This window comes from Euprymna scolopes, chromosome 29, assembly GCF_053919585.1.
Source record: "Euprymna scolopes isolate OS-2025 chromosome 29, ASM5391958v1, whole genome shotgun sequence".
Classification (NCBI taxonomy): Eukaryota; Metazoa; Mollusca; class Cephalopoda; order Sepiida; family Sepiolidae; genus Euprymna; species Euprymna scolopes.
In genome coordinates this window covers 85,810,159-85,823,973 of record NC_136510.1, presented here as the reverse complement: position 1 = coordinate 85,823,973, position 13,815 = coordinate 85,810,159, and the positions used below count along the sequence as shown (strand labels likewise).

Below are 13,815 nucleotides of genomic sequence, written 5' to 3'. Positions count from 1 at the left end.
CACTCTAGCTAACAAAAAATTTCCTGAGTAATCCCGTCCATTTTCCTCTAGTCAGGGCATCTCAGACAATTATCAATAAACTCATCCTTTCTAAGGATGCCTAGGAGGGGGACCGTCTAGGACTGAACAGAGCCATACCTTAGCCGGACAGTAAAAAACTCAGTATTTATTTTTTTTCCATCGCAAGAAATGTGACACAAGAATCGGAAAGTGGGATTGAAATGTCAGTACCTTTGAGGAGGAGGTCTCTGACAGACAAAAAGTTTTTAAGCAGCCCCATTAGCATTCCCCGGTAGGACGCCTCAGGCGATTAGCAATAAAGTAACCCCTTCTCAAAGAGAAAACGCAAAGTCTAGTAGGGTGGACCTCCTAGAACTGCACAGGAAATGCTTCATACCACAATCGACAGGGGAAAAGGCTATTACATGAATTTTCTAAACTCTGTTGATTTGGTGCCGAGAGAAAAATCCCACAAATGAATTGTCAAACTAATTTGTATTGTAATTCTATGATACAAGGTGGAAAGATAAAATTACAACTTTATTTTAAAACTTTTATTTAAAATGTCAATTCGGATAACTTGATTATGTAGTACAGTTAATATCTATTCAATGGAGCCGCCTTCAGCATCAATTACCACCTTAATACAGGTCCAGAACTGGAAGCATGCCTTTTCCACCAGCACTGGCGGGAGCTCGGCAAGTACTCAGCAGATGGCGGCGATCAGGCTGACTTTGGTGCTGTCGGAGGTCATTTTGGTGATATTCTCGACGTATGACTAAACAAAGTAATCCAGTGGGTTCGGGTCAAGGGAGGATGGGGGGGGGGCAGTGCAAGAAGGGTACAAAGTCGTAGTACTCCTTTCGAAGCCAAGCCTGGGTTTCTTTGGACCTGTAGGCCAGTGCAGAGTTCTGCTGCCACACCAGGGTCTGCCAGCGGCCACCTGATTGCACCAGGGGATCACCACACTCTTCAGCACATCCAGGTAAACTTTGGCGTTGACTTTCAAGCTGACTTCAAAGATGTGATGTGACATGATGTGGCCTCCACTTGAAACTACACCAAAGACCATAGCCGTGGCCGGAAACTTTGTTTTCATCACCCTGGGCATGTCCCTGTTATTAGTGGCAATTCAGCGGTGTATTTTGAAGGTGCTGGCAATGGTCCTGTTGTCATAATTTGGATCGGTAGAAAGCATGAGTTATACAGTCCAATCTCGTTGAACATTGTGTCACTTTCAGACATGATAGAAGGATTCTATCGCTCTTGAAATTTGTACACAACTGGCCAACTAGTAGATGGTCTGAAACAAAAAAAAAACAAAAAACGGTTTTCATCAAACAGAAATGGAATCATGTCGTCTTTTTAGGGCGATAATTTTATCGTTCCACCCTGTACAACATTTCACTTGATATTTTGTCCTCGATCGCAGAAGAAGAAATCCTTGAAGACTAAGGCAGTTTTAATTTTTGTTCCAATCCAGAATGCTTCTTTTGTGGAAGTTGGATATTTCCCACATTAAAAACTGATCAGGTGTCTAACTCTGTCCTCGTGGGGAGACAAGTAGATAGGAACAGTTCGTTTTGGTATTGGCCAATTTAGATGAAATGGAATTTGGCCTGAAATAGTATATTTTTATGGCGTGTCCCTGGCCTTCATAGGGGCCATTTTTTGGACGACTATAGTGTCTTTGAATAGTGCAAAGAACCACACCAACATTTACTATAAATTGTGTATAAAAGTTATTGTTTGAGCGAAGGAATAAAATGAAGGAGAAGGACATATATATATATTGAAATATAAAGCTGAACGTCTGTGTGTGGTCACGAATAGGTTCCTATATGATTGACTTATAGAAAACTGATCACATATAATGATAGAAGATGTATCGAGACACAGGAATGGGTATGTTTGATCTGGCATAATGATGGTTCATTAAAATTGTGGGGTCTGCGTACACGCCTGGTCCACAAAGTATGGAAATAAAAAATTTAAAAATTTAAAAAAAACGTTTACAAGTGTTTTTGATATAGATGTACATAAGAATACTTTGATAAGTATGTTTTAACTTAAATAGTGATGGTATAATACAATCGTGGGATCTGCGTTCACGCCTGGCCCCCATAGAATGGAAATAGGCACAAACTTTAATAAAGACTTTTCATATCTATCTGCATAAGTATACTTTGATAATTATGTTTCAGTTTGAATAAATATGGTATAATACAATTATGGGGTGTTCGTTCGCGCCTGACCTCCATAGAATGGAAATATGTCACAAAGTTTAACAAGGTTTTTTAATATAGATTCACAGAATATTGTGATAAGTGTTTCAGTGTGAACAGGTATGGTATAATAAATTATGGGGTTTATCTATTTTGTTTTTACTTTCATCATATTTTGATTTGGTTTTTGATACCCCCAAATTCGAAGCTATCTCTTTACAACCCTTCCTTTTCATAACCTATCATACTTTAATAAATCAGAGTCCATTTTCTGTAGGCTGTTTTTGAACCCAGTCAACGACAGGTACTTTTGCTAGTATATATATATATATATATATATATATATATATATATATATATATATATATATATATATATATATATATATGGCATGCATGCACATAAAAATAGAAATAAAATGAAACATTAAGAGAATAGCAGGGTCACCAGTTAGCAAGTGCTATAAAAAGCATAAACAGAGTTTTGTAAATGAAAAATGAAGAAAAACGAAATTTTATAACAAAACATGTTCATGCAAGATATATAAAAATTATTTTCAGCCATTTCTTTTAGCAAAGAAAGTTGGGTTAACCCACTATACAATTCAGGTCATTACCTTTCCACTGAGCTTTCATTCCTGAACAGTGTTTAAAAGAGAGTCAACATAATAGGTCCAGAACTGTCAACTAGGCTTCAGCCTTTGTCCCATCGACGAAATGTTGCATCCCTCTGCCTGTTTTACAAGTATTTGAATGGTAGATGCTCTGACGAACTACAAGCCCTTGTATCTCCTCGACGTAAATACCGTCGACAAACCCAGCAAGCAGCAAAATCCCACCCCTACACAGTAGAGATCCCTAGATGTAGGAAAGCCTTCTACTCTAATATTTTCTTCCCTAGAGCTGCTAGACTTTGGAATTCCTTTCCGGGTTCCTGTTTCCCCGACTGTACTGACATGCAGAAATTCAAGTGTAATGTAAACAGTCATCTTGCTGCTAAACTCCTTACATATTATCTCTAGATGTCCCAGATAGTAGCACCCTACATCAAAGTGGCACTGTGCTTTATTTGGGGTGAAAATGCAATTAAAAAAAAATGCGAGCTGTCTATTATTTAGAAAAGGGTTGGGAGAGGCTTACAAATCAAATTCATTATTCTTTGTTTTTTTCCCCCCCACTTCACCATTCTCACCAATGAAATATTTGTATATCGACGTATTTATTTATTTTCGATAAAATTTTTGAACGATTTTGGAAATTCTAAGTAGCACAACCTCTGGAGTAAATGTGGCATGGAGTCTGTGAGGAATGATGAGATGTGTGAGAGGAGTAACAAAGTCAGAACAGTGTAGTTGATTGGTCAAATAAAGAATTTCATAGATAAGGACCATCGTGTGTCTACAGAGACAATAAGTGCATAGTTTGATGTCAGTGTAAGAACTGTACACAAAATTATTCACAAGAAACTGAAGATGCGGAAGATTTGTGAACTGTACAATATACCATAATTGGCTCAAATAACACAAAATTAAAAATTTTTTTGAAAAACAGAAATAGGACAAAAAAAAATGAATCTAACAATGTAAAAGAATGTAACTGCCGGGACCCTAATGAATGTCCAATGAGGGGGAACTGTTTAACTTCAAACGTAGTATACAAATGTGAAGTTATAACAAATAATGAAACTAAAGTATATCTGGGGAGCACCGGAACTTGCTTTAAGGACAGATATCGTAATCACCTAGCATCGTTTAAAAATGAAACTGAGAAAGAAAAGAACACCAAAAATAACAAAAACAACAACAATGTAAATAAAAGTGAAAACAACGGTAGAAAGAATCATAACAATAGTGACAACTACAACTACTATAACGAAAATAGAAACAGAACCAATAGTAATAGCGAAAACAACCGGAAAAAAAAACAAAGAAAAACTCAACCACTTTAGCAGTATGGGTTAAGGAATTAAAGGAAAATAAAACTGAATATAAATTACGATGGTCAATAATTGATAAGGGGAAAATATAAACCTAGCAAATCGAAAAGATGCAACCTATGTATATTAGAATCTTACTATATATTAATATCAAAAGAAAAATTATTAAACAAAAGACTAGATGTAATCCACGGGTGTTTGCATAGAAACAAATATTTAATTTCGCGCACTAGAGTAGATTAGGAAAAAATGCAAGGGAGGTAATCCTAGATAAAAATGATACTACGAGAGTGACCTCACCTGCATCGGGTAATATAATACGAATTCAAACACTAAGCAAAAAAAAAAACAATATTAAAATAAACACTCATAAATATAGGAATAAAATTATATAAAATTATATGATAATTAAAAAAAAACAAATAGGAAAAACAGAGAAAATTAAAAAAAAATTAATAAATAAAAATACGAAAGTACGGGTTAAAACGGAAAACTATCTTTACCAAAAGATGGAGGAAGTGAGGAAGCATGGCTGTGGAAATCTTTTTACCCGAATACGATGTCCAGCATGTTAAAAATATACCATTTGTTGTAAAAATCTAATGGATAAATATCTGAAGAAGTTGGTGGGAACAGGATATTTTTACGGAAACATAAATCGTAAAATTGCCACTCATTAATGAAACAGCTGTAATGGAAAAATCCAGGAAATAAACGAAGGTTATAAAAAGAAAACGCGAGTCTTTGAATTTTCAACAAAACTTTGCACTATATATATATATATATATATATATATATATATATATATATATATATATATATATACATTACTTTCAGGTATATTATTAACATGAACCGAAAGTAAATATTTCTTCAAACGTGCTCAATGCATGTGTAGAGCTTTTATATAAATAAAATTATACACGCTTATTGCTAGACATCGCATTCTTATCTTGTTACTTAGCTTTGATAACCCCCTCCACACTGTATTCTATTTCCTTGTTTAAAATCAATGAATCAATATACACCAGTACATATTTTTTATTATCAATATATTTTCCTCTTGTATCTAAGATTCATCTGCATATCGAGCTTTTTATTATATTGAAAAGTCTCCATTTAAAGAATATTCATATATGTTTTTGATCCACCTATATATATATATATATATATATATATATATATATATATATATGTGTGTGTGTGTGTGTGTTAAATCCTTGTACTTTGTATATATTTTTAATCATATCTTTGTATCTCTCTCTCTCCCTCTCCCTCTAATATTCATCTATAAATACACACACACACATATATATATGGAGAGATAGATAAATAGATAATACGTATGTAACTATTAAAAAAGTGTGTATATATATATATATATATATATATATATATATATATATATATATATATATATATATATATATATACACAAGTTATGAAAATAGATAAGGCAATTAAGCCACACAGAATTTTCAGCGTTTCATCCCCGAAAGAGTGGAAAATGAAGTCACAAAAACTATATACTAGTGAATATAGAATGGTTCCTTCATTTAATAAAAGGTATACAAACATTTAGTTTAGAGTATAACGAGTCCCCTCTATACCCCGACTAAATGTTTGTATACCTTTATTAAATAAATGAACCATTCTTTATTCACTAATATATAGTTTTTGTAACTTCATTTCCCAATCTTATTCTTTCCTATATAAGCTCCAATGAAATTTGGTGTAGTTTTATCTTATCCCGATAAGTCTCTTTTCTTATAGATTTGAATTTACTCTATTGTCCTTACTCTCTAAGATATATATATATATATATATATATATATATATATATATATATATATATATATATATATATATATATACTCCTATAAAGTTTTTTTTTGTGTCTATTGATATTCATATTAAAACCCCTTTTTCTATTTATTTAATTTAAAAAGAAAATACAACTTTATTATATATAGGTGGTGGAATTGCATTTATCTGCAAAAGATCTATGTAATTTGCATATTCTTTTAAACATTCATTTTAATTAATTCCTTATTGTTTTTTTTTTCAGTTTTCTTATGGGATGATTATCGTTAACTATTAAGTGTTCATGCAGATATTCTACATGATTTATATTTGCATAATATTTACGTAAAAAAGATTATAGTAAACACAAACCTCTTTCTATATACATTTATGTATGCGTATACATATTTGTTTAAATATTTTTACCTACCAAACTCCTTTGTCAGTTTTTGGTCTACAGACAGAATACTTTATATTAGGGTATTCGAACCCATGCGAAACTTTATATATGGGTTTTAGCCGGGGAAAATCATTGCAAAAGTGTGAAAATTTAAAAAAAATGGAATTTGCCAGGTGAAAAAACAACGGCATCATTACGAATAAGCATGCATAACGTAATAGCTATTGGTTCATGTTTTAATTTTTAGCCTTCCAGCAAGCATGTCTTTATAGCCCAAGCGTTTACGTCAAAGGAAAAAGTAAATCGCACGCTAAAAGTTTTGGTTTCGATTCTCGGTGGTGGCACGCGAGTCATTCAAAAAAAATTTTTTTTTAAACTTTTTAAATCATTAGTATATATTAGATCCAATATAATATAATAAATACGAAATCTACATTAATCAAAATATCATATTTCAGCGTATTTTACGACCGGGCGAGGCCGGGCGACCTACTAATATATATATATATATATATATATATATATATATATATATATATATATATATATATATATATATATATATATAAGTGAACGTGTCTGTATATCTGTCTGTCTGTTTGTATGTCTGTGTATCTGTCTGTGTGTGTACATTTCCCTACGCAATAACTCTGTCAATTATAAGTCTACAGACTCGAAATTTGATATACAGGGTACTGAGATTTGGGAAAATCGATGGGATTGGATTTCGGCCAGAAATTTGGCGATGAAGGAGTCAAAGTTCAACGATTTGACCTTTGAGAACTCTACCAAACTCCTCCGACAATTTTGGGTCTAAACACTTGAAATTTTAGATATAGGTTCCTTGGACATGGATCTAACATAATAACTTGATTTGAGCCCAAAACAATAAATTTTAAGGGATTATAATAGGGGTCAAAGTTAAAAAATTGATCGCTTTTTTTTTTTTTTTTTGCTCAACATACACCTCCAAATACCAGGGCAACGCCGAGCACCCATGCTAGTATATATATATATATATATATATATATATATATATATATATATATATATATATATATATATATATATATATATACTGAAGATTATCTGTAGTTAATTACCACATATATTTATATTTTAATAACTTACTAACTAGCCGTACTCACGTATTCTCAGCACTGTTCAATAAATACTGACTGAAATCAATACATGAAATAATATAGATGTGTGTGTGTGAGAGAGAGAGGGAGAGAGAGAGAGAGAGACAGACAGACAGACAAATGTATTTATGCGAGTGTTAATATATATATATATATATATATATATATATATATATATATATATATAGTCTCAATAGGAACATAATTTTTTTTCAGCCTACCTTTTGCATCTTTAAACAATAGAAGACATGTGAAAGTATTGGAATAAGTGTCCGTGTGAGAAGCGAGAATGACAATGTTGTGTAGACTCGGTAGGCAAAGTACTTGCTCGGCTATTTCCCCGTACCTTCCTGCCAACCCTCGGGCATTTCTTTTTTTTTTTTCGTTTTTTTTTTTTTTTACTTTTACTTGTAGATCTGTTTACAGAGGAAATGACAGGCTTCCCTTCTTTTTACCTCTCTTTTTCTTTCCGTTTTCTTCTTTCACACACACACACACACACACACACACACACACACACACACACTTGTTAAATGCACCAACGTAAACGGCGTGTTGATAGACGTATAATCATTTACTACAGGAGTTTCCAAACTTATTTTTGTGGGCTACTCTGCGAGCTATTTTAATCATATGTCGATATGAATATTTATTTAATGGTCAGTGAAAACGATCAATAAATCGATTTAGTTGTGTACGTGGTTAACGACACGGTTGAAAACCTGGGTCCGCTAAGTTCGAATCCAATTCGTTTCACAAAAACTCTTTCATCAACACACACGTAGGAAGCAAATAAAATAGCATAAAATACCAATCATGAAATCTTCAATAAACACACACACACACACACACACACACACACACACACACACACACACACACACACACACACACACACACACACACACACACACACACACGTCTTGTAAACAAAACAATCTTTTGTTTTTTCGTGCGCCCCTTTAAAGCTTCTGCGCACGCAACACGCCCTCCAGCCCCCACGTAGACTCCTGATAGGATGGGAATCCCTGATTAACTAAATTTATTACAACTTGGCACACAAGCTTTCGAACGCGTTTCAGTGGTGGTGGTGGTGGTGGTGGAGTGTGTTCTTTTCACTGTATGGTCTTCATCCTCCAAGGCATTATTGCCTTCTTCTATAGTGGAGATCGGTCTATTGACGGAGGCGCCATCATCAGGGCGAAAAAAAAAAAAAAAAAAAAAAAAAAATTTAATCGCTAAAAAACAAAGAAAACAAAAACAAAAAAAACAATGTCGTCTTTATACAAACGGGAGTCAACGAATTAAATCAGCTTTTGTACACTTTCAAGCAAGTTCTTCTTAGGAGTACAAGCGTAATACTAAATTGATTTTAACTCGAAATGGTTCCCCCATTACCAATATTTAACAAAAACAAGATAAAACAATATTTATCGTCTATTCACAATTTTTCGTCGCATTATGTCCATGCCATTAAACTACGGATTTACCCACCAGGATATGTTGATAACGGCAAAGATTGCACCTATCTAATGTGCCTCTTTTCGGGGAGGGGCAACTAAACCGACCTCATTTCGAACCCAGTCTTTGTGCGAAGATTACATAATAAAAATACAACAGACGTTTTCAAGGTCTGTTTGGTCTCCGAAGTGGGGGAGGGGGATACTTCCCGGCACTACCACCTTCTTTTTGGGGAGAGAATCGATTTTCACCTGTTGCCTAAATCATAGGAAATGTCGTTGGAACTATATACACACATACTATATACTAGACTACTCGTGACCCGTTGGGTCAGTATATGTTATGGCTCGCTATGGAATAGTGAGTATATTAATTACAGCAAAAAAAAAAAATATATATATATATACTTGCGCGTACAACAATGGCCACCGCTTTTAACATAAGGAATTACATTGTTTAATATCCAGGAAACTACTTATTTGCGAAAAATTTAAATGCGATATTCGTTTTCAGCATACCCGAAAACCTGCAAAAGTCGTAATTTTAAAGGAAAATGTAAAGGTGGAAACCAAGTAAAAATTTATCAAAACTTCTATTTTTATATTTGCTTAAAAGAAAAGCTACATTGTATACAGTGTTGCTCGCCCGTACCTTAAATTTGTCTGACGTGACATCCGCCAAATGGCTTTGTAAACAAAGTGCGACTCTTAACGAAAGCAGTTATTACAAGTCAGCGGCTATGACGTTTGCCAGTTTTTAACATGCTAAAAAGTATATTGTTTGTATAATCTTCAAAGTATTAATAAACATTTGCAAGTATGTAGATATTGCTTTAGTGCAGTGTTCGGCAACTCATGGGAGCCAGATCGTATTGCTATGACCGGACCAGGGTCATTAATGAAAAATTAAAGAAAATTACACACGCAGACACATGTCAGCCTAAATATGTAAAACCATAATGAAAATAAACACCGAGAAATCAGAAAAGCGAAACAAAATCTAAAATTTAAATGAAATTAAATTTAGTGAAATGGATGAAATGGTGACATGTTTTTGTACCAATCTCTCCCTTGCTTCTTTCGCTTTATCGTTCCTTTCCCTTCTGTTATTTTTTTATAAATGTAGCCAAGGATCATAAATAGGTATCCATCATTTGACATTAAACATAGGTAACGCGACGGTAAAATAAGTCTCATGAAATATAACTGGCAGATAGTCTAATATTTTAGTACGCTGAGATATGTAGGCATTTTATGGAAAATGTCATAAAAAAAAATTTCATTTGAAGGCCGACAATATAGTTAAATTGAGAAATATTGACAGATCTGCATATTCGCATTTAATCACAAGTATTGAATATACATAAAAAAATAATTTATATACAGAACAGATACATATAATAGTAAAAAAAATATTATTTATTCAATTGAAAACATTGTCATTTGTTTATAAATACATAGCAGCGGCGTTAGGCCATCACCAACAACCAGAAAATTAATGGGAAACTTGGTGATATTTATTGATTAAAAGCGTGTCAATATTTGGTTTCAAACTTGCTGATGCTAAGAACAAGATGGTTATCAGTCAATTTTGTTTCTTAAATTTTTCTTTGTTTGCTTCAATTTTGACCCCCCCCCAAAAAAAAACAAATAAAAAAACGGTTGTTCACGTTGATAGTTGCTTCCAAACAAAGAAAGACGCCATCTTTTTTTTTTGTGTGTAGGTCACTAATTTGAAATACTTTCTACATATAAAAATATATATTTTGCGTAAAATTAATGAATTATCTTTGGATTTAAACTTTGATCTTAATTTAAATTAAATTAACTTCAAATTAACTTTAAATTAATTAACTTTAAATTAATTTAACTTAAATTAATGAATTATCTTTAGATTTAAACTTTGATCTTAATTTGAATTAAATTAACTTTAAATTAATTAACTTTAAACTAACTTTAAATTAATTAACTTTAAATTAATTTAACTTAAATTAATGAATTATCTTTGGATTTAAACTTTGATCTTAATTTAAATTAAATTAACTTTAAATGAATTAACTTTAAATTAACTTTAAATTAATTAACTTTAAATTAATTTAACTTAAATTAATGAATTATCTTTGGATTTAAACTTTGATCTTAATTTAAATTAACTTTAAATTAATTAACTTTAAATAAATTGAACTTAAATTAATGAATTATCTTTGGATTTAAACTTTGATCTTAATAGATCGTCACACTGCATTTCTATTAATTCCATTTGCACATATTTCCATACTATCCACCTCTACATCGGTCCTGGATATGACCTTAAACTATATCCAATGGTGAGGCCCCAGTTTGCGGGCTTTGGGGAGTGTGGAGCCAACCTTTAATTGCCATTGCTCCCAGGTCCACTCTGCCCAGAGTGGTAGTACCTATTAGGGTCCCAACTATGGGTTAAATAGAAACCGACTTGAAAAAAACAAAACAAATATATTCTATTAAAATTTTTTCTCCCGAATCACTGGATTCGGCATTAAATAACCTGAAAAGGGTTGATATGCCGTAAAACAAAAACAACCAACCAACCAACCTCTACATCACATAGTGTAGCAAACTCGGCAAAACGTTATTCCCACGGCAGGTGCTCGTCTGAACTCCAATCTCTGGTCCCCCCTCGTCAATCTTTCACGAAAAACACCCGTCTAGCTGAATCCACTGTGAAAAACTTCCCCCACTCTTTATCTGTGCCTTAATCAAAATGTGGATTCCATGAACAAAGCTTCTTTCTTAGAACTGCACGCCTGTGGAACTCAATTCCGTCTGCCTGCTTCCCACCTGACTACAACTTGGATGTCTTCAAGTCCAACGTTAACAAATTCCTAATGAACCGCCCCCTTAAGTAAACACTTCATCAAATCTCCACACTAACGTATGTACTTACAATAACCCTTATCCGTGAGTGGCTTCCGGGCCTTGATAAGTGGTGACCACCGTGTGAAAAAATAAATAAATAAAATAAAAAAACGTGATACAAATTCGTTTCGCAAATCCTATTTACAAATGGTTTCCTTGTTTGAAATGATGGGGAATGAGCATGGTTTTTATTTCTAGATTGGCGTTCCCAAAAGCAAGAATATGACTCTGCATCGCATTCATAAGCTGAGTTTTACCTCATCTCAGTCTTTAAGGATTTGCTTAAATAGAAATGATTGTGTTTACCTTTACTTTGTTTGCTTTCCTCAACGATTTCCTAATTTAACTTTACGTAGATTTGTTCCTATTTACTTGCCTCCCCACGAGGGTAGAGCTAAACACATGGTCGGTTTTTAATGTGAAGGAAATCCAGCTCCCTCAAAAAGAACAAAATAAATAGGAACAAAAATTAAAATTGCCTCCTTCTAGAAGAACTTCTCCACTGATCGAAGTCAGAAAATCTGAAGTGTAGTATTGAAACAGTAACTTAGTAGGTGATACCTTTTTCTCTTCTCTGCAACTTCTTCCCACAAAAAAGACGTTGCAAGTTTGTCTCTGCTCTATCGTTATTTTCATGACAAGTGCTCGTCTGAGCTCCAATCTATGGTCACTTCCTCTTGTTAATTTTTCACACAAAAAAAACAAAAAACAAAAAAAACCACTGGTCTAGCCAAAACCATTAGTAAAAGGTTTCCCCACTCTCTATCGGTGCTTAAACCTAAACGTAGATTCCATAAACAAAGCTTCCTTCCTAGAACTGTCCGCCTATGGAACTCTGTTCCACTGGTCTGCTTTCCAGCTGACTACAATATCCAACGAAAACAAGTTCTTGTTGAACCGTCTTCGTAAATAATCTAATTATACCAAATTTTTCACTACTAATGATTACTACGCTGTTGTCCCAATGACTACCGTACACACATAAACCCTTATCCTCGAGTGGCCTCCGGGTCTTGACAAGTGGTGACCCATTTGTAAAAAAATAAAAATATTTATGTAGTCGTGTAACAAAGCTTTTTCCCTCCCGACCATTGCTGAAGCATCATCACTTGTGATTCAAATAATTATCGAAAAATCAAATTCAATTTCTGTCATCATTTTTAAGAAAACTCCAAAAATATCTGCTTGGGTCACTGCTCCTTTCGTGGGAATCGAAAATATGAAAAGTGGAAATCACTCCTCACACAAAGACAGCAAGTTGTGCAGTCTATGCTCCCATCGATTGCAATGAAAAAATATTCACTAAGCTACACTGATTTTCTTTATTTGTCGCGAACTAAAGATATGCAGTTATTTGGCGAATTACTTGAAGAAACCACAGCCTCTTTTCTCATCTTTACAGTTATATAAATGTAACTTTGTCTGTGTGTGTGTGAGTCCGTTCCTTATAGGTTCCGAAACGGCTGAATAGATTTTCTTTAAAATTTATAAAACTTTAGTGTATAAGTCTGGGAGTGATCTTAGTTAAGTTTTGTCTCAGAATATCCCCGATAATTACCGATAATCGATAATTGAAACCGTTATTTTAATTTATCTATCATCGGTAAAGCCATTTTTCCATGTCGTCGCTTAGCAACAATGATAGAACAACGGGCAGTGAAAACTCTACTGTGGATAAATTGATAGCGTGTTTTTTTTTTGTTTTGTTTTTTTCTTTTTGCATGACGTGATCTGTAGGTTCAAACCCCGCACGTAAATTTCTTAATGTTTTTATTTTTCGTTAACCGGAAAGAAGCTTATATAAAATAATTTTGTAAAAGAAAAAGTAGGTTCTCTAGAGTACAATGTAGAATAATATATATTTTGGACAAAGTTACTGCATGGAGGCATGTGAAGCTTCCTCCCGGGCGATTTCACGGATTTCGATGACAATAAAAATATAGGAGTATGAA

General features: G+C 33.4%; 1 protein-coding gene across 2 annotated transcripts in view; it reads right to left on the bottom strand.

Moving 5' to 3' along the window:
- The window catches only part of LOC145252766 (uncharacterized), a 380,616-nt gene that overhangs the window by 143,197 nt on the left and 223,604 nt on the right, over positions 1-13,815 (bottom strand). The window contains exon 1 of one of the 2 annotated variants that reach the window (XM_080112673.1): positions 7,727-7,861. The exons of the other annotated variant lie outside the window; for it this stretch is intronic. The gene's annotated coding sequence lies outside the window, so the exon portion shown is untranslated. Of the gene's footprint in view, positions 1-7,726; positions 7,862-13,815 lie in introns of those variants that run through there. 2 annotated transcript variants of the gene reach the window in all.